The sequence below is a fragment of the Pseudophryne corroboree genome, chromosome 5 (genome assembly GCF_028390025.1).
Source record: "Pseudophryne corroboree isolate aPseCor3 chromosome 5, aPseCor3.hap2, whole genome shotgun sequence".
In the NCBI taxonomy this organism is placed as follows: domain Eukaryota; kingdom Metazoa; phylum Chordata; class Amphibia; order Anura; family Myobatrachidae; genus Pseudophryne; species Pseudophryne corroboree.
The window spans coordinates 397,743,984-397,764,154 of record NC_086448.1 but is presented as its reverse complement, the minus strand read 5'-3'; the positions used below and the strand labels follow the sequence as shown (position 1 = coordinate 397,764,154).

Genomic DNA, 20,171 nt, shown 5'->3' with positions numbered 1-20,171 from the left:
AGAGTGTACTGACAGCACGGGCGAGACAACGGAGATAGGGCGCCAGGGGCTATTCCCTTTCCATTCCCCTTTCCCAGCATTACGTTCCAGTGCTCCGGTCCTTGCAATAAGATCTCCTCAGACCAGAGTGCTGGAATCATAACATTTGGTGTGTTGCTACTTCTCTTTATAAAAAAAGTTAACTTCTACAAAATACAATGCCATGCTGCCGCCCTGTTCACTCAATTCATTTTGTCGTTATGTTGTGTACAAAATCCCGAATAGCGATAGCATAAGCAGCATTAATATTTCAGACAGCATTTCCAGTTCAGTTGCTTCAAATTTGCAGAAATATTTAATGCACAGTGCCACTGGGTCCCTATCTCATTAATATGACTCCCAGATGGTCCCCATTGCTTTTCTGGCACTGTTAGTTGATTCAATCCATTTTTTTCCTTTAAAAAGTAATCAGATAAAACACATCACATATACACCTGGAGGGCCTGTCTGTACCATGGTAGGCTGTGGCCTAATGACTACAGTGTCTACCTGCAATGCATGCATTCCTGGGTTCGATACCCAGTGTGGCATGCAATCATTGTTTTATTTTAATTTATTTATTATTTTTAAAGAAAATAAAGTTATTTGGTGTGTTGCTACTTCTCTTTATATAAAAAAAGAAACCAACAGATCATCTACAGCCACACCACACTGGATATGCCCAATCTTATCTGATCTAGCCAACTTTAGCCCACTGCTTGGATGACATCACCATATGCAAATCCATCTGCTGCAGGCCTTCCCCCAGGAATGCTTGCACTAGTTTTTGCATTTGGTTTGTTGTTTGGGGGTGCTTCAGTATTAGGCAGCCTTCCGTCCTCCCACGTTCGTCTGAAAATATGTGTTCTCCCTGCAGTTGTTGTCCCCAGACAAGAGTTCCCTTGTGCTGCCTCAGATGAATCTCCTTTACTTGACGGAGTTGTGCCTTAGCAGCGGCCCTCCCCAGCCCTAGCCCAACTCCTACTTACCTGCCAGATGCGATACTATGGTCACAAAGGTGCTTCTCCTAGGGCATGACTCACCCATTGCACTCTGGATGTGCTGCTCCTATGACTTCCCAAAATGTGGGAAACTTTACTGCATAATTTGTGGGAGTGAGGGACTGCATTTTTGCTTTACCCTGGTTGTCTCTGGTATAAGTCAGATCTCTTTGTCTAGGGTCTCTTTTCTTGAGCCTTCTTTTTTTTAAGCTTCTGTGCATTATCCTTACTTCTCCTTCCGTCTGCTTACTTTGTGCGTTCCAACACATTGTGTGTATGCAAACTACAGGTGGTGCTGCAGGGCTCACACCCTTTTACTTGTCTTGTAGAGCAACTCTGGAGCTGTTACAGGGTCCAGCTGCTGCAAGAAATCAGCTTGAATGCTTCAGGGGCTGGAGCATGGCCAACATGAGCCCACACGGAGGGGGGTGGGGGTGTATAAAGCGATCTAGGGGTCATCCAAGCACAACCCAATAAAGGCCGCCATGCCCTGCATGACCCTTTTCTCTTTTCATATGCAGATGAGGGTTGCAGCCAACTATGCCCACTGCTTGGATGACATCACCATATGCAAATCCATCTGCTGCAGGCCTTCCCCCAGGAATGCTTGCACTAGTTGTTGCATTTGGTTTGTTGTTTGGGGGTGCTTCAGTATTAGGCAGCCTTCTGCCCTCCCATGTTCATCTGAAAATATGTGTTCTCCCTGCAGTTGTTGTCCCCAGATGAGAGTTCCCTTGTGCTGCCTCAGTTGAATCTCCTTTACTTGACAGAGATGTGCCTGAGCAGCGGCCCTCCCCAGCCCTATCCCAAATCATACTTATTTTGCATAAAAGATACCATGGTCATGAAGATTGTTCTCCCAGGGTGAGGTTCATTCATTGCATTCTGGGTATGCTGACCCCTGTGATTTCCCCAAATGTGGGAAACTCGACTGCATTATTTGTGGTAGTGGGGGACTGTGTTTGTGCTTTCCTCTGGTCAGCTCTAGTAAAAGTCAGATTTCTCTGTCTCAGATTTTCCTCTAGCCTTGTTCTTCTTTCGAGAGTTCCCTTGTGCTGCTTCAGTTGGATCTCTTCACTTGACAGGGGGTGCCCGAGCAGCGACCCTCCCCAGCTCTAGCCCAACTCCTACTTACCTGCCAGGTGAGATACTATGATCATGAAGGTGCTTCTCCAAGGGCAAGGTTCACCCATTGCACTCTGCGATTTCCCCAAATGTGGGAAAATTGATTGCATAATTTGTGTAGTGGTGGAACTGCATTGGTGCTTTCCCCTGGTTGGCTCTGGTATAATTAAGATCTCTTTGTCTCAGGTCTCTCTCCAGCCTAGTTTGCTGTCTGTTTCCACTTCTCTTTTCTTGAGCCCCTCCCTTCTATGCCCTTGCACACTATCCTGACTTCTCCTCCCGTCTGCTTACTTTGTGAATTCCAATGCGCAATGCGAACTACAGGTGGTGCTGCAGGGCACGCACCATTTTACTTGCCTTACAGAGCAGCTCTAGAGCTGTTACAGTGCCCAGCTGCTGCAAGAAATCAGCTTGAATGCTTCAGGGGCTGGAGCATGGCCAACATGGGCCCCACACTGAAGGAGGGTGGGGGTGTTTAATGCGAACTAGGGGTCATCCAAGCGCCGCAAAAGGCCGCCATGCCCTGCATGCCCCTTTTCTCTATTCATATGCAGACGAGGGTTACAGCCAACTTTGGCCCATTGCTTGGATGACATCACTGTATGCAAATCCATCTGCTGCAGACCTTCCCCCAGGAATGCTTGTACTAGTTGTTGCATATGATTTGATGTTTGGGGGTGCTTCAGTATTAGGCATCTGAAAAGATGTGGTCTCCCTGCAGTTGTTGTCCCCAGACAAGAGTTCCCTTGTGCTTCCTCAGTTGAATCTCCTTAACTTGACGGGGGTGTGCCCGAGCAGCCGCCCTCCCCAGCTCTATCCCAACTCATACTTATCTTGCATATGAGATCTCTTGATCATGAAGATAGTTCTCACAGGGAGAGGTTCATCCATTACATTTTAAAATAGGAAGGTACAAATTACATATTCGCGCTGCATCTAAGTGCTGGATTCAAATGCCCCCCCCCTTCCTCTCTCAATTGTGCCCATCAGCAGCTATTCTAATGTTGCTGCCAATGGATTTGACACATTCATTTCTTCTGTGGGGTATACTGGGATTCACAAGGATTCACATTGGGGTGTAGAGTAGGATCATGATCTGAGGCACCAACAGGCTTAAATCTTTTGACAGTTCCCAAGATGCTCAGCGTCTCCTCCTGTATAACCCTGCTTCCATGAACAGGGAGCTCAGTTTGTAGTTGGTGCCTTCAGTAGCAGGCTATTCTTAGCTATTAATTTTGACAAGAAAAGATGAACTTTTTTATAAGAATCTATAAGGGCTGCAGCAGGCTAGGTCTAATAGACATCTTTACTGCAGCTCCATCACTCCCAGCGGTGCTGTATACTCCCGTGCCCTGGTTGCTGGGTCACTGCAGCGGAGGCTCCGGTTTCTTCCTAAGGTCAGTCACATACACACTGCCCTCACAGATCACGAGGCCGCTGATGAAGGGGAGGTAAGGGGCTTCTGTGCCCACATTATACCGTGATCCAGTGTGGCTGTAGGGGGCGGGCCGTGTGTGCACTGGCGTGGACACTGACTACTGGGCAGCCACTCCACTAGCCACCAGGGACAGTTATGGAGCACAGGTCTGGGGATTTTTCTCCTATATTAACCCCATTTTGTACTGCACGCAGCACCCGGTGGGGATGCCAGCAGGGGGAGCAGGACGGACCTAAGGCCCCTCCCCCAGCCCCAGGGCACCATTTCTGCAATGTTCCTTCCCTGGAGCTGCTATCTCACTCCTGACCAGTGGCCATCACAGATTGAGCTGAGCTTTCTAGGACTGCTGGGGCAATTCCTTCTCTGTAGAACCGCCTGATTGCCAGTACTGTGCTTCTTACAGGACACTTAAGTATTCTACCTGTCTCTGGTACAGTGTTAGTTAAGAAAGAGTGCATACATTCAGGGTTTTGTGGTACAAACACCCTGTGACATACATCCAGTGTTTACTGTGCATTGTTATATCTATTGTTATCACATATAGCCATACTGAGTATTACTTTGTATAGCTAGTCTAGTGCAGTTTATGGTACATCATTTCTGCATGGTACGCTTGTGACTATATATGTGTGTGTGTGTGCATGTAGCTGCTGCGTGGTTACCTTAATTACAGAGTATTTCACTCAGTGGGCTATTCCTATATTACTACACCTGAGGGGGCCAAGTGTTTTCAGGTTTTATTTCTGTTTAATATAGGTGTGTATCACAAGGTACACTGTCAGTGTATTTCTTCTTGTGATTTATTGTCACCATACATTCTATAGCTCTTGAACTCCAGGTCTGTGCTTTCATAGGCAAGCTTTACTGTGAGTTCTTAATAGGTATAGTGCTGCTACACTTTGTACCTGGTTGCCCAATATTGTGCAAATAGATATGTCGGCTACACGTGGCAACAATGCTGCGGCTTCTCCCACACTGCGTATGTCTTTTAACAACAGTAGTCAAGTTTTCCAATGTGCTTGTTAGTGAAACCCAATAGATAGCTTTATTTTCTCTTTGTTTCTTCAAATATTAAATGCATATGTCTTATAACTTTTGCAGTATTCTAATGACTTGCTTATGACACACAATAGAATATATCATGTTTAGCACCCTGGACATTGTAGCTTATTTACTAAAATCCCTGATAAATAATATGGCATTTATGTGCAGTCTAGTAAGCACAGTAGGTAGAGTCTTACACAATAAATGTAAGCATATCATAGGTGAGGCAGGGATGAAAATTAGAGAGTAGATGACTGAGGCATGGGTGACAGGGAGATAGTTGGTGACTGAGGCAGGGGGAACTGGTAGACAGTGGGTGACTGAGGCAGTGGTGACAGGAAGATAGTGGGCGACTGAGGCAGGGGTGACAGGGAGATAGTGAGTGACTGAGGCAGGGGTGACATGGAGATAGTGAGTGACTGAGGCAGGGGTGAAAGGGATATAGTGGGTGACTGAGGCAGGGATGAAAATTAGAGAGTAGATGACTGAGGCAGGGGTGACAGGGAGATAGTGGGTTACTGAGGCATGGGTGACAGGGAGATAGTTGGTGACTGAGGCAGGGGGAACTGGTATACAGTGGGTGACTGAGGCAGTGGTGACTGGGAGATAGTGGGTGACTGAGGCAGGGGTGACAGGGAGATAGTGGGTGACTGAGGCAGGGATGAAAATTAGAGAGTAGATGACTGAGGCAGGGGTGACAGGGAGATAGTTGGTGACTGAGGCAGGGGTGACAGGGATATAGTGGGTGACTGAGGCAGGAGTGACATGGACACAGTGTATGACTGAGGCAGGGGCGACAAGCAGAGAGAAGATGAATGAGGCAGGGGTGACATGGAGATAGTGGGTGACTGGGGCCGGGGTGACAGGGAGATAGTGGGTGACTGAGGCAGGTTTGAAAGGTAGATAGTGGGTGACTAAGGCAAGGGAGAGAAGGAGATAGTTGGTTACTGGGGCAGGGGTGACAGGGAGATAGTGGGTGACTGAGGCAGAGGTGACATGGACATAGTTTGGTGACTGAAGCAGGAGTGACAAGTAGAAAGTAGATGACTGAAGCTGGCATGACCAGTAGAGAGCAGATGACTGAGGCAGGGGTGTAAGGGAGATAGTGGGTGGCTGACGCAGGGGTAATGGATATAGTTGGTTACTGAGGCCGGGATGACAGGGACATAGTGGTTGACTGAGGTAAGTGTGACAGAGTTCGTGACTGAGGCAGGGTGACAGAGTTGGTGACATAGGTAGCGGCAATAGGGAAATAGTGGGTGACTGAGGAAGGGGTGACAGGGAGATAGTGGGTGTCTGAGGCAGGGGGAACTGGGAGACAGTGGGTGACTGAGGCAGTGGTGACTGGGAGATAGTGGGAGACTGAGGCAGGGGTGACAGAGATAGTTGGTGACTGATGCCGGGATGACAGGGAGATAGTGGGTGACTGAGGCAGGGAAGACAAGTAGAGAGTAGATGACTGAGGCAGGGGTGACAGGCAGATAGTGGGTGACTGAGGCAGGGGTGATGAAGATAGTTGGTGACTGATGCCGGGATGACAGGGAGATAGTGGGTGACTGAGGCAAGGGAGACAAGGAGATAGTTGGTTACTGAGGCAGGGGTGACAGGGAGATAGTGGATGACTGAGGCAGGAGTGACATGGACATAGTGGGTGACTAAGGCAGGGGTGACAAGAAAAGAGTAGATGACTGAGACAGGGGTGATAGGGAGATAGTGTGTGACTGAGGTAGAGGTGACGAGATAATAGTGGGTGACTGAGGCAGGGGTGACTGGGAGATAGTGGGTGACTGAAGCAGGGGTGAAAAGGAGATAGTAGGTGACTGAGGCAGGGGTGACAGGGAGACAGTGTGTGACTGAAGCAGGGGAGACAGGGAGATAGTGGGTGACTGAGGCAGGGATGACAGCTAGAGTTGGTGACTGAGGCAGGGTTAACAGAGAGTTGGTGACTGAGACATGGCAGACAAAGATAGTGGGTGACTGAGTCAGGGGTGACAGGGAGATAGTGGGTGACTGAGGCAGGGGTGACAAGTAGAGAGTAGATGACTAAGGCAGGGGTGATGGGTAGAGTTGGTGACCGAGGCAGGGGTGACAGGGAGATAGTTGGTGACTGTGGCACGGGTGACAGGTAGAGTTGGTGACTGAGGCAGGGGTGACAAGTAGAGAGTAGTTGACTAAGGCAGGGGAGACAGGAAGATAGTGGGTGACTGAGGCAGGGGTGACAGGGAGATAGTGGGTGACTGTGGCAGGGGTGACAGGTGGATTTGGTGACTGAGGCAGGGGTGACAAGTAGAGAGTAGATAACTGAGGCAGGGGTGACAGAGAAATAATTGGTGACTGAGGCTGGGTTGACAGTGAGATGGTGGATGACTGAGGCACGGGTGACAGGGAGACAGTGGGTGACTGAGGCAGGGGTGACCGGGAGATAGTGTGTGACTGATGCAGAAGTGAAAGGGAGATAGTGGGTGACTGAGGCAAAGCTGACAAGTAGAGAGTAGATGACTGAGGCAGGGGTGACAGGGACATAGTGGGTGACTGAGGCAGGGTTGACAGGGAGATAGTGGGTGACTGAGGCAGGGTGACAGAGATTGGGTGACTGAGGCTGGGGTGACAGAGAAATAGTGAGTGGCTGAGGTAGGGGTGACAGGTTGATAGTGGGGGACTGAGGTATGGGAGTCTAGGACATAGTGGATGACTGAGGCTGGGGGGACAGGAAGATAGTGGGTGACTGTGTCAGGGGTGACAGGGAGATAGTAGGTGACTGAGACAGGTGACAAGGAGATAGTGGGTGACTGAGGCAGGGGTGACAGGGAGTTAGTGGGTGACTGAGACGGATGACAGGGAGATAGTGGGTGACTGAGGCAGGGGTGACAAGAAGATAGTGTGTGACTGAGGCAGGGGTGACAGGGAGATAGTGGGTGACTGAGACAGGGGTGACGGAGATAGTGGGTGACTGAGGCTGGGATGACAGGGAGATAGTGGATGACTGTGGCAGGGCTGACAGAGTTGGTGACTGAGGCAAGGTGACAGAGAGTTGGTGACTGAGGAAGGGGCAACAGGGAAATAGTTGGTAACTAAGGCAGGGATGACAGGGAGATAGAGGGTGACTAAGGCAGGGGAAAAAAGGAGATATTGGGTGACTGAGGCAGGGGGAACTGGGAGACAGTGGGTGACTGAGGTAGGGGTGATAGGGAGATAGTGGGTGACTGAGGCAGGGGTGACAGGGAGATAGTAGGTAACTGATGCTGGGATTAAAGGGAAACAGTGTATGACTGAGGCAGGGGTGACAGGGAGATAGTGGGTGACTGAGGCAGGGGTGACATGGACATAGTGGGTGACTGAGGCAGGGGTGACAAGTAGAGAGTAGATGACAGAGGCAGGGGTGACAGGGGGATAGTGGGTGACTGAGGCAGGTGTGACAGGGGGATAGTGGGTGAATGAGATAGTGGTGACAGGGAGATACTGTAGTGACTGACGGAGGAAGGGGTGACTGGGGGATAGTGGGTAACTGAGACAAGGGTGACAGGGAGATAGTGGGTGACTGAGGCAGGGGTGACAGGGAGATAATGGGTGACTGAGGCAGGGTGACAGAGATTGGGTGACTGAGGCTGGGGTGACAGAGAAATAGTGAGTGACTGAGGTAGGGGTGACAGGTAGATAGTGGGGGACTGAGGTATGGGAGTCTAGGACATAGTGGATGACTGAGGCTGGGGGGACAGGAAGATAGTGGGTGACTAAGGCAGGGGTGACTGAAACAGGGGTGACAGGGAGATAGTGGGTGACTGTGTCAGGGGTGACAGGGAGATAGTAGGTGACTGAGACAGGTGACAGGGAGATAGTGGGTGACTGAGGCAGGGGTGACAGGGAGCTAGTAGGTGACTGAGACGGATGACAGGGAGATAGTGGGTGACTGAGGCAGGGGTGACAGGAAGATAGTGTGACTGAGGCAGGGGTGACAGGGAGATAGTGGGTGACTGAGGCAGGGGTGACGGAGATAGTGGGTGACTGAGGCTGGGATGACAGGGAGATAGTGGATGACTGTGGCAGGGCTGACAGAGTTGGTGACTGAAGCAAGGTGACAGAGAGTTGGTGACTGAGGAAGGGGCAACAGGGAAATAGTTGGTGACTAAGGCAGGGGAAAAAAGGAGACAGTGGGTGACTGAGGCAGGGGGAACTGGGAGACAGTGAGTGACTGAGGTAGGGGTGATAGGGATATTTTGGGTGACTGAGGCAGGGGTGAAAGGGAGATAGTGGGTGACTGAGGCAGGGGTGACAGGGAGATAGTAGGTAACTGATGCCGGGATTAAAGGGAAACAGTGTATGACTGAGGCAGGGTTGACAGGGAGATAGTGGGTGACTGAGGCAGGGGTGACAGGGAGATAGTGGGTGACTGAGGCAGGGGTGACATGGACATAGTGGGTGACTGAGGCAGGGGTGACAAGTAGAGAGTAGATGACAGAGGCAGGGGTGACAGGGGGATAGTGGGTGACTGAGGCAGGTGTGACAGGGGGATAGTGGGTGAATGAGATAGTGGTGAAAGGGAGATACTGTAGTGACTGACTGAGGAAGGGGTGACTGGGGGATAGTGGGTAACTGAGACAAGGGTGACAGGGAGATAGTGGGTGACTGAGGCAGGGGTGACTGGGAGATAGTGGGTAACTTTGGCAGGGGTGACAGGGAGATAGTGGGTGACTGAGGTATGGGAGTCTAGGACATAGTGGATGACTGAGGCTGTGGGGACAGGAAGATAGTGGGTGACTGTGTCAGGGGTGACAGGGAGATAGTAGGTGACTGAGACAGGTGACAAGGAGATAGTGGGTGACTGAGGCAGGGGTGACAGGGAGCTAGTGGGTGACTGAGACGGATGACTGGGAGATAGTGGGTGACTGAGGCAGGGGTGACAAGTAGAGAGTAGATGACAGAGGCAGGCGTGACAAGTAGAGAGTAGATGACTGAGGCAGGGGTGAAAGGGAGAAAGTGGGTGACTGAGGCAGGGGTGACAGGAAGATAGTGTGTGACTGAGGCAGGGGTGACAGGGAGATAGTTAGTGACTGAGGCAGGGGTGACGGAGATAGTGGGTGACTGAGGCTGGGATGACAGGGAGATAGTGGATGACTGTGGCAGGGCTGACAGAGTTGGTGACTGAGGCAAGGTGACAGAGAGTTGGTGACTGAGGAAGGGGCAACAGGGAAATAGTTGGTGACTAAGGCAGGGGTGACAGGGAGATAGTGGGTGACTAAGGCAGGGGAAAAAAGGAGATAGTGGGTGACTGAGGCAGGGGTAACTGGGAGACAGTGGATGACTGAGGTAGGGGTGATAGGGAGACAGTGGGTGACTGAGGCAGGGGTGAAAGGGAGATAGTGGGTGACTGAGGCAGGGGTGACAGGGAGTAAGTAGGTAACTGATGCCGGGTTTAAAGGGAAACAGTGTATGACTGAGGCAGGGTTGACAGGGAGATAGTGGGTGACTGAGGCAGGGGAGACAAGTAGATAGTGGGTGACTAAGGCACGGGTGACAGGGAGACAGTGGGTGACTGAGGCAGGGGTGACAGGGAGATAGTGTGTGAGTTAGGAAGGGGTGACAGGGAGATAGTGGGTGACTGATGCAGGGGTGACAGAGAGATAGTGGATGACTGAGGCAGGGGTGACAAGTACAGAGTAGATGACTGAGGCAGGGGTAACAAGGAGATAGTGGGTGACTGAGGCAGGGGTGACAGGGAGCTAGTGGGTGACTGAGACGGATGACAGGGAGATAGTGGGTGACTGAGGCAGGGGTGACAAGAAGATAGTGTGTGACTGAGGCAGGGGTGACAGGGAGATAGTGGGTGACTGAGACAGGGGTGACGGAGATAGTGGGTGACTGAGGCTGGGATGACAGGGAGATAGTGGATGACTGTGGCAGGGCTGACAGAGTTGGTGACTGAGGCAAGGTGACAGAGTTGGTGACTGAGGAAGGGGCAACAGGGAAATAGTTGGTGACTAAGGCAGGGATGACAGGGAGATAGAGGGTGACTAAGGCAGGGGAAAAAGGAGCTAGTGGGTGACTGAGGCAGGGGGAACTGGGAGACAGTGGGTGACTGAGGTAGGGGTGATAGGGAGATAGTGGGTGACTGAGGCAGGGGTGACAGGGAGATAGTAGGTAACTGATGCTGGGATTAAAGGGAAACAGTGTATGACTGAGGCAGGGGTGACAGGGAGATAGTGGGTGACTGAGGCAGGAGTGACATGGACATAGTGGGTGACTGAGGCAGGGGTGACAAGTAGAGAGTAGATGACAGAGGCAGGGGTGACAGGGGGATAGTGGGTGACTGAGGCAGGTGTGACAGGGGGATAGTGGGTGAATGAGATAGTGGTGACAGGGAGATACTGTAGTGACTGACTGAGGAAGGGGTGACTGGGGGATAGTGGGTAACTGAGACAAGGGTGACAGGGAGATAGTGGGTGACTGAGGCAGGGGTGACAGGGAGATAATGGGTGACTGAGGCAGGGTGACAGAGATTGGGTGACTGAGGCTGGGGTGACAGAGAAATAGTGAGTGACTGAGGTAGGGGTGACAGGTAGATAGTGGGGGACTGAGGTATGGGAGTCTAGGACATAGTGGATGACTGAGGCTGGGGGGGACAGGAAGATAGTGGGTGACTGTGTCAGGGGTGACAGGGAGATAGTAGGTGACTGAGACAGGTGACAAGGAGATAGTGGGTGACTGAGGCAGGGGTGACAGGGAGCTAGTGGGTGACTGAGACGGATGACTGGGAGATAGTGGGTGACTGAGGCAGGGGTGACAAGTAGAGAGTAGATGACAGAGGCAGGCGTGACAAGTAGAGAGTAGATGACTGAGGCAGGGGTGAAAGGGAGAAAGTGGGTGACTGAGGCAGGGGTGACAGGAAGATAGTGTGTGACTGAGGCAGGGGTGACAGGGAGATAGTTAGTGACTGAGGCAGGGGTGACGGAGATAGTGGGTGACTGAGGCAGGGATGACAGGGAGATAGTGGATGACTGTGGCAGGGCTGACAGAGTTGGTGACTGAGGCAAGGTGACAGAGAGTTGGTGACTGAGGAAGGGGCAACAGGGAAATAGTTGGTGACTAAGGCAGGGGTGACAGGGAGATAGTGGGTGACTAAGGCAGGGGAAAAAAGGAGATAGTGGGTGACTGAAACAGGGGTGACAGGGAGACAGTGAGTGACTGAGGTAGGGGTGATAGGGATATTTTGGGTGACTGAGGCAGGGGTGAAAGGGAGATAGTGGGTGACTGAGGCAGGGGTGACAGGGAGATAGTAGGTAACTGATGCCGGGATTAAAGGGAAACAGTGTATGACTGAGGCAGGGTTGACAGGGAGATAGTGGGTGACTGAGGCAGGGGTGACAGGGAGATAGTGGGTGACTGAGGCAGGGGTGACATGGACATAGTGGGTGACTGAGGCAGGGGTGACAAGTAGAGAGTAGATGACAGAGTCAGGGGTGACAGGGGGATAGTGGGTGACTGAGGCAGGTGTGACAGGGGGATAGTGGGTGAATGAGATAGTGGTGAAAGGGAGATACTGTAGTGACTGACTGAGGGAGGGATGACAGGGAGATAGCGGATGACTGTGGCAGGGCTGACAGAGTTGGTGACTGAGGCAAGGTGACAGAGAGTTGGTGACTGAGGAAGGGGCAACAGGGAAATAGTTGGTGACTAAGGCAGGGGTGACAGGGAGATAGTGGGTGACTAAGGCAGGGGAAAAAAGGAGATAGTGGGTGACTGAGGCAGGGGTAACTGGGAGACAGTGGATGACTGAGGTAGGGGTGATAGGGAGACAGTGGGTGACTGAGGCAGGGGTGAAAGGGAGATAGTGGGTGACTGAGGCAGGGGTGACAGGGAGATAGTGGGTGACTGATGCAGAAGTGAAAGGGAGATAGTGTGTGACTGAGGAAGGGGTGACAGGGAGATAGTGTGTGACTGAGGAAGGGGTGACAGGGAGATAGTGGGTGACTGATGCAGAAGTGAAAGGGAGATAGTGTGTGACTGAGGAAGGGGTGACAGGGAGATAGTGGGTGACTGATGCAGAAGTGAAAGGGAGATAGTGGGTGACTGAGGCAAAGCTGACAAGTAGAGAGTAGATGACTGAGGCAGGGGTGACAGGGACATAGTGGGTGACTGATGCAGAAGTGAAAGGGAGATAGTGTGTGACTGAGGAAGGGGTGACAGGGAGATAGTGGGTGACTGATGCAGAAGTGAAAGGGAGATAGTGGGTGACTGAGGCAAAGCTGACAAGTAGAGAGTAGATGACTGAGGCAGGGTTGACAGGGAGATAGTGTGTGACTGAGGAAGGGGTGACAGGGAGATAGTGGGTGACTGATGCAGAAGTGAAAGGGAGATAGTGTGTGACTGAGGAAGGGGTGACAGGGAGATAGTGGGTGACTGATGCAGAAGTGAAAGGGAGATAGTGGGTGACTGAGGCAAAGCTGACAAGTAGAGAGTAGATGACTGAGGCAGGGGTGACAGGGACATAGTGGGTGACTGAGGCAGGGTTGACAGGGAGATAGTGGGTGACTGAGGCAGGGTGACAGAGATTGGGTGACTGAGGCTGGGCTGACAGAGAAATAGTGAGTGGCTGAGGTAGGGGTGACAGGTAGATAGTGGGGGACTGAGGTATGGGAGTTTAGGACATAGTGGATGACTGAGGCTGGGGGGACAGGAAGATAGTGGGTGACTGTGTCAGGGGTGACAGGGAGATAGTAGGTGACTGAGACAGGTGACAAGGAGATAGTGGGTGACTGAGGCAGGGGTGACAGGGAGCTAGTGGGTGACTGAGACGGATGACTGGGAGATAGTGGGTGACTGAGGCAGGGGTGACAAGAAGATAGTGTGTGACTGAGGCAGGGGTGACAGGGAGATAGTGGATGACTGTGGCAGGGCTGACAGAGTTGGAGACTGAGGCAAGGTGACAGAGAGTTGGTGACTGAGGAAGGGGCAACAGGGAAATAGTTGGTGACTAAGGCAGGGATGACAGGGAGATAGAGGGTGACTAAGGCAGGGGAAAAAAGGAGATAGTGGGTGACTGAGGCAGGGGGAACTGGGAGACAGTGGGTGACTGAGGTAGGGGTGATAGGGAGATAGTGGGTGACTGAGGCAGGGGTGACAGGGAGATAGTAGGTAACTGATGCTGGGATTAAAGGGAAACAGTGTATGACTGAGGCAGGGGTGACAGGGAGATAGTGGGTGACTGAGGCAGGGGTGACATGGACATAGTGGGTGACTGAGGCAGGGGTGACAAGTAGAGAGTAGATGACAGAGGCAGGGGTGACAGGGGGATAGTGGGTGACTGAGGCAGGTGTGACAGGGGGATAGTGGGTAAATGAGATAGTGGTGACAGGGAGATACTGTAGTGACTGACTGAGGAAGGGGTGACTGGGGGATAGTGGGTAACTGAGACAAGGGTGACAGGGAGATAGTGGGTGACTGAGGCAGGGGTGACAGGGAGATAATGGGTGACTGAGGCAGGGTGACAGAGATTGGGTGACTGAGGCTGGGGTGACAGAGAAATAGTGAGTGACTGAGGTAGGGGTGACAGGTAGATAGTGGGGGACTGAGTTATGGGAGTCTAGGACATAGTGGATGACTGAGGCTGGGGGGACAGGAAGATAGTGGGTGACTAAGGCAGGGGTGACTGAAACAGGGGTGACAGGGAGATAGTGGGTGACAGGGAGATAGTGGGTGACTGAGGCAGGGGTGACAGGGAGCTAGTAGGTGACTGAGACGGATGACAGGGAGATAGTGGGTGACTGAGGCAGGGGTGACAGGAAGATAGTGTGTGACTGAGGCAGGGGTGACAGGGAGATAGTGGGTGACTGAGGCAGGGGTGACGGAGATAGTGGGTGACTGAGGCTGGGATGACAGGGAGATAGTGGATGACTGTGGCAGGGCTGACAGAGTTGGTGACTGAGGCAAGGTGACAGAGTTGGTGACTGAGGAAGGGGCAACAGGGAAATAGTGACTAAGGCAGGGGTGACAGGGAGATAGTGGGTGACTAAGGCAGGGGAAAAAAGGAGATAGTGGGTGACTGAGGCAGGGGGAACTGGGAGACAGTGAGTGACTGAGGTAGGGGTGATAGGGATATTGTGGGTGACTGAGGCAGGGGTGAAAGGGAGATAGTGGGTGACTGAGGCAGGGGTGACAGGGAGATAGTAGGTAACTGATGCCGGGATTAAAGGGAAACAGTGTATGACTGAGGCAGGGTTGACAGGGAGATAGTGGGTGACTGAGGCAGGGGTGACAGGGAGATAGTGGGTGACTGAGGCAGGGGTGACATGGACATAGTGGGTGACTGAGGCAGGGGTGACAAGTAGAGAGTAGATGACAGAGGCAGGGGTGACAGGGGGATAGTGGGTGACTGAGGTAGGGGTGATAGGGAGATAGTGGGTGACTGAGGCAGGGGTGACAGGGAGATAGTAGGTAACTGATGCTGGGATTAAAGGGAAACAGTGTATGACTGAGGCAGGGGTGACAGGGAGATAGTGGGTGACTGAGGCAGGGGTGACATGGACATAGTGGGTGACTGAGGCAGGGGTGACAAGTATAGAGTAGATGATAGAGGCAGGGGTGACAGGGGGATAGTGGGTGACTGAGGCAGGTGTGACAGGGGGATAGTGGGTGAATGAGATAGTGGTGACAGGGAGATACTGTAGTGACTGACTGAGGAAGGGGTGACTGGGGGATAGTGGGTAACTGAGACAAGGGTGACAGGGAGATAGTGGGTGACTGAGGCAGGGGTGACAGGGAGATAATGGGTGACTGAGGCAGGGTGACAGAGATTGGGTGACTGAGGCTGGGGTGACAGAGAAATAGTGAGTGACTGAGGTAGGGGTGACAGGTAGATAGTGGGGGACTGAGTTATGGGAGTCTAGGACATAGTGGATGACTGAGGCTGGGGGGACAGGAAGATAGTGGGTGACTAAGGCAGGGGTGACTGAAACAGGGGTGACAGGGAGATAGTGGGTGACTGTGTCAGGGGTGACAGGGAGCTAGTAGGTGACTGAGACGGATGACAGAGAGATAGTGGGTGACTGAGGCAGGGGTGACAGGAAGATAGTGTGTGACTGAGGCAGGGGTGACAGGGAGATAGTGGGTGACTGAGGCAGGGGTGACGGAGATAGTGGGTGACTGAGGCTGGGATGACAGGGAGATAGTGGATGACTGTGGCAGGGCTGACAGAGTTGGTGACTGAGGCAAGGTGACAGAGAGTTGGTGACTGAGGAAGGGGCAACAGGGAAATAGTTAGTGACTAAGGCAGGGGTGACAGGGAGATAGTGGGTGACTAAGGCAGGGGAAAAAAGGAGATAGTCTCAGTTACCCACTATCCCCCAGTCACCCCTTCCTCAGTCAGTCACTACAGTATCTCCCTGTCACCACTATCTCATTCACCCACTATCCCCCTGTCACCCCTGCCTCTGTCATCTACTCTCTACTTGTCACCCCTGCCTCAGTCACCCACTATGTCCATGTCACCCCTGCCTCAGTCACCCACTATCTCCCTGTCACCCCTGCCTCAGTCATACACTGTTTCCCTTTAATCCCAGCTTCAGTTACCTACTATCTCCCTGTCACCCCTGCCTCAGTCACCCACTATCTCCCTATCACCCCTACCTCAGTCACCCACTGTCTCCCAGTTCCCCCTGCCTCAGTCACCCACTATCTCCTTTTTTCCCCTGCCTTAGTCACCCTCTATCTCCCTGTCATCCCTGCCTTAGTCACCAACTATTTCCCTGTTGCCCCTTCCTCAGTCACCAACTCTCTGTCACCTTGCCTCAGTCACCAACTCTGTCAGCCCTGCCACAGTCATCCACTATCTCCCTGTCATCCCAGCCTCAGTCACCCACTATCTCCGTCACCCCTGTCTTTTAGCACTTTTTCACGATTTGTATTTCATCACGACAGTGTTTGGCTATTGTCGGCAGTGTTTGTGTTTTGCACTTTTTAGTAAATTCCCGATTTCTACCAAATTGCAGGCGTATTTGACCGATGGTGTATTGATTCGTGATTTTTTCCTAGGACTTCCAAAATATTACGAATGCCCTCATCACTGCCGTGATTTTTGCTTAGTAAATTACCGAGATGACACTTCGAAGAAAAAACGGCATCTCGGTCAAAATCGGGACCTTAGTAAATATACCCTACTGTGTAGGGCGTCCAGGTGTCAGTTTAGTGGCTGTAAGCTGAACCTGTGCCCTGCAAGTGGGGGTTAGGATTGTGGATACTCTCCTTGTGTCTATATTTCTATCTCTGACCAAGGAGTTTATTCCCACACCCATTGGTAACCCTTTGGGGTTTTTTCTGTTGCTCTTAGCAACATCATTTCAGGTGCTCCACATGTTAAATCACTACAGCTCGCTTCATTGTCCGCTCTATTCCATCTGAGCATTCCTGACACTAGGGAGACACCCAATTCCTGAGCCTTTGGGCTTCTCCGCTCACTTTGTGTTTATTAGTTATTCCATCACCTCCTGTGTATGTTATGTTATACTGTCTGTGAGTTCGTTTGCTTCGCTTCCCTCTCTGTTCATACACCGGTATACTCCTGTTAGCACTGGTGTGCGTAACATATTCAGCAGCCCTACTCCTGTTGAAATTTTGTGGGAATATGGAGCATACCCCTCAAAATACTTTGCAACAGGTGGTCGATCAGGTGCAGGTCCTGACTCGACAATTTAATGAGATGTCCATTAAAATGAACACCCCGCAGGCCGCTAGCGGAGCTCCCGCAGCAGCAGCGGCAAGTTCAGGGGTTAAGGAGCCGAAAGTAAATCTCCCGGATCGTTTTTATTGAGATCGCTCGCAGTTCTTTTGTTTCAAGGAGCGCTGTAAGCTATATTTCAGGCTTAGGCCCCAGTCTTCTGGGTCGGAGATTCAGCGGGTGGGCATGGTGATTTCCTTGCTGCAAGGAGACCCACAGGTCTGGGCATATGGGTTACAGCCTGACTGTCCGTCGCTTAAAAGTGTTGATGCTTTTTTTACGGCACTGGGCATTTTGTATGATGACCCTGACAAGATGGCTTCAGCCGAGGCTCAGATTACGGTTCTTAAGCAAGGGCGACGGCCAGCTGAGGTTTATAGTACGGAGTTTCGGAGGTTGGCTCATGATACCCAGTGGAATGACCCAGCCCTGAGAAACCAGTACCGAAGGGGCATTTCTGACCAGATAAAGGACCAACTGGTACAATATCCCTCGCCTGATAGCTTAGATCAGCTCATGTAGTTATCCATCCGGGTGGATAGACGGCTGAGAGAGCGTAGGCTTGAAAGGGAGACAGCAGTTTCCTTTTTTCCCAAGGGAACCTCAGACTCTGAGGAATATTCTGAGGAGATTATGCAGATTGGGGCTACCCGCCTCTCCTCGCGTGAGAAGATGCGGAGGAGACAGCAGGGTTTGTGTTTGTACTGTGGGAATAAAGGTCATGTTGTAGTATTATGCCCAGAAAAAACGGAAAACTTCAGGGCCTGAGGGTGATGGGAAATATCCTGTCAGGCCAGAAGTCAGAATTTTCCAAAAATACTTTTCTCATTCCGGTGACTTTGGAGATCCTCGGTCAAACTGTCAAGACTGAGGCCTTTGTTGACAGTGGGGCCGATGGGGTTTTCATGGACCGTCAATTCGCCCTGGAACACTCTGTTCCCTCAGTACCTTTGGCATCAGAGATTGAGATCTGTGGGTTAAACGGGGAACCATTGTCCCAGGGTAAAATTACCTCCTGCACCAGCCAAATTCCTTTGTTTATTGGAGCCACACACTCTGAAAAACTGTGTTTTTATGTGACTGTCTGTTCTTTTGCCCCATTGGTTTTGGGGTTACCCTGGTTAAGGGCCCATAACCCTCAATTTGACTGGGTCTCTGGGGAGATTCTTAGTTGGGGTAGTGATTGTTTCAGGAGTTGCTTGAGCCTTCCAGTCAGGCTCTCGCAGCTAAGTTTGCCAGGATTGCCAGGATTTTATGCAGATTTTGCGGATGTGTTCTCCAAAAAAGTTGCGGAGGTACTACCTCCCCATCGCCCCTATGACTGTGCCATTGATTTGTTGCCGGATGCTAAGCTTCCCAAGAGCAGGTTGTACTCCCTGTCACGTCTTGAGACTCAGGCTATGGCAGAGTACATTCAGGAGAACTTGGCTAAGGGATTTATCAGACCCTCACAGTCCCCAGTTGGGTCGGGGTTCTTCTTCGTGGGTAAAAAGGACGGTTCGTTGCGACCCTGCATCGACTTCAGGGAATTGAACCGTATCACGATTAAAAACTCGTACCCACTGCCTCTCATTTCGGTTTTGTTTGACCAGCTTCGTACTGCCACCATTTTTTCTAAGATTGACCTACGCGGTGCTTACAATCTAATCCGAATAAGAGAGGGGGATGAATGGAAGACTGCCTTTAATACCCACTCAGGGCATTATGAATATTTGGTGATGCCTTTTGGGCTCTCTAATGCCCCGGCAGTCTTTCAGGAATTCATGAACGATGTGCTCAGGGAATATTTGGATAGATTCTTAGTTGTTTATCTAGATGACATCCTAATCTTCTCTCATTCCCTGGAGGAACATCGGAAACATGTACGCTTAGTCCTCCAGAAACTCAGAGACCACCAGCTTGGGGGGGCGAAGCTGGAGAAGTGCGAGTTTGAAGTCCAGCAAATCGCATTTCTAGGGTATATTATCTCCTCAGAAGGTTTCCAAATGGAGGGTTCTAAGGTACAGGCAGTCCTGGATTAGGTGCAGCCCACTAGTTTGAAGGCACTTCAGCGTTTTCTGGGCTTTGCAAATTTTTATAGACGGTTTATCGCTGGATTTTCATCTATAGTGGCCCCCTTGGTGGCACTCACTAAGAAAGGGGCGGATGTTGCTCACTGGTCTTGTGAGGCCAAAGCGGCCTTTGCCCGTCTCAAAAGGGCATTTGTCTCGGCCAAGGTGCTGCGACACCCAGATCCAGAGCGTCCTTTTGTGGTAGAAGTGGATGCCTCTGAGATAGGTATTGGGGCAGTGCTCTCTCAGATGGGGGTGTCTGATAATCGCCTTCATCCCTGTGCTTACTTTTCCCGTAAATTTTCGTCTGCCGAGATGAATTATGATGTGGGTAACCTGGAATTGTTGGCTATAAAGGATGCACTCGGGGAGTGGAGACACTGGCTTGAGGGGGCTAAGTTTGTGGTCTCAATTCTCACCGACCATAAGAATCTGGCATATTTAGAGTCAGCGAAGCGGCTCAATGCCAGGCAGGCACGATGGGCTTTGTTTTTTGCTCGCTTTAATTTTTTGATAACATATCGCCCTGGGTCAAAAAACATCAAGGCTGATGCGCTCTCGCAGAGTTTTGCTCCAGTTCAAGAGACCACCGAGGAGCCATTGCCCATTGTGTCCCCATCATGTATTAAAGTGGGCATTACCCAGGACCTCTTGTCATTAGTCCTTAGAGCACAGGAGCAGGCTCCTCCAGACCTTCCGGTAGGTCTCTTGTTGGTGCCTCCTAGGTTAAGACAGCGAGTGTTCCTGGAATTCCATGCCAAGAGGTCGCCAGGGCATCCGGGTATTGC

At 51.5% G+C, this 20,171-nt stretch overlaps 2 non-coding genes and 1 pseudogene across 2 annotated transcripts; all 3 read left to right on the top strand.

The window, feature by feature from the left end:
- Positions 1–999: 999 nt before the first annotated feature.
- LOC134931168 (U1 spliceosomal RNA) lies at positions 1,000–1,162 on the top strand. The gene has a single exon (XR_010179015.1). It is a non-coding gene; the product is annotated as a U1 spliceosomal RNA (small nuclear RNA).
- Positions 1,163–1,832: 670 nt separating this feature from the next.
- LOC134930962 (U1 spliceosomal RNA) lies at positions 1,833–1,996 on the top strand. The gene has a single exon (XR_010178857.1). It is a non-coding gene; the product is annotated as a U1 spliceosomal RNA (small nuclear RNA).
- A 150-nt stretch (positions 1,997–2,146) lies between these two features.
- On the top strand, positions 2,147–2,294 carry LOC134931179 (U1 spliceosomal RNA; annotated as a pseudogene).
- The last annotated feature ends 17,877 nt before the right edge of the window (positions 2,295–20,171 follow it).